This window comes from Molossus molossus, unplaced genomic scaffold (genome assembly GCF_014108415.1).
Source record: "Molossus molossus isolate mMolMol1 unplaced genomic scaffold, mMolMol1.p scaffold_m16_p_16, whole genome shotgun sequence".
Classification (NCBI taxonomy): Eukaryota; Metazoa; Chordata; class Mammalia; order Chiroptera; family Molossidae; genus Molossus; species Molossus molossus.
The window spans coordinates 12,800,617-12,802,198 of NW_023425351.1; positions in this window are offsets into that span (position 1 = coordinate 12,800,617).

Consider the following 1,582-nt stretch of genomic DNA (forward strand, 5'->3'; position numbering starts at 1 on the left):
ATTTTAATGATGTTAATTCTTCCAATCCCTGAACAAGATATATGCTTCCACTTTTTAATATCTTCTTCTATTTATTTTTTCAATAATCTGTAATTTTCTGTGAAGCTGTCTTTTACTTCTTTGGTTAAGTTTATTGCTAGATATCTTTTTTTTTTTTTTTTCCACAATGATAAATGGGATTGTTTTTTTAGTTTCTCTTTCTGTGAGTTCATTGTTGGTGTATAAGAATTGGTCAATTCTTTTTTTTTTTTTCCCCATTATCCTCACCTGAGGACATTTTTGCATTTATCTTTAGATAGAGCAGGAGGGAGAGAGGGAAGGAGGAAGAGAGAGAAAAACATTGATTTGAGAGACACATCGACTGGTTGCCACCTGCACAACTACAACTGGGGCGAGGACAGACTGCAACTGAGTTACATGCCCTTAGAGGGAAATGAATCAGGGGCTCTCTGGTCCATGGGCTGATGCTCTAACCACTGAGCAAAACCAGCCAGGGCAAGAATCCATCAATTTCTTGACATTAATTTTGTATCCTGCTACTTTGCCAAATTCATTTATTAAGTCTAGTAAACATTTGATGGAGTCTTTAGGGTTTTTTTATGTACAATATCATGTCATCTGCAAATGATGACAGTTTTACTTCTTCCTTTCCAGTTTGGATCCCCTTTATTTTTTCTTCATGTCTACTTGCTGTGGTTAAGACTTACAGTACTATGTTAAATAAGTGTGGTGAAAGTGGACATCCCTGTCTTGTTCCTGTTCTGAAGGGAAATGCTTTTAGTATTTGCACATTGTGTATGATGTTGACTATAGGTTTTTCATATATGGCCTTTATTATGTCGAGATGTGACCCCTCTATTACCACATTGTCGAATGTTTTTATCAGAAATGGGTGCTGGATTTTATCGAATGCTTTTTTAGCATCTATTGATAAGATCATATGTTTTTTATCTTTCATTTTATTTATGAGGTGTATTACATTTATTGATTTGGTAATATTGTTCCATCCTTGCATCCCTGGTATGAATCATACTTGGTCATAATAAATAATTTTTTTGATGTATTGCTTGATCTGATTTGCTAATATTTTGTTAAGGATTTTGGCATGTGTGTTCATCAGAGATATTGGCCTGTAGTTTTCTTTCTCTGTAGTGTCTTTATCCAGTTGGAATTAGGATTATGCTGGCCCCATAAAATAAGTTTGGAAGTCTCTCATCTTCTTGGATTTTTTGGAATAGTTTGAGGAGAATGGGTGTTAGATGTTCTTTGAATGTTCAGTAAAACTCCTCATGAAGCCATCTGGGCCTGGGCTTTTGTTTGCAGGGAGTTTCTTGATTACATCTTCAATTTTCTTTGTTGTTATTGGTCTGTTCAAGTTTTTTGTCTCTTTCTGGTTCAGTTCAGTTTCTAGAAATTGTCCATTTCACCTAGATTGTCCAATTTGTTGGTGTATAATTGTCCATAGTATGTTTTGATGATCCTTCGTATTTCTGTAGTGTCCATTGTTATTTCTCCTCTTTTGTTTCTAATTTTGTTTATGTGTGTCCTCTTTTTTTGTTTCTTGGTGAGTCTGGTTAAGGGT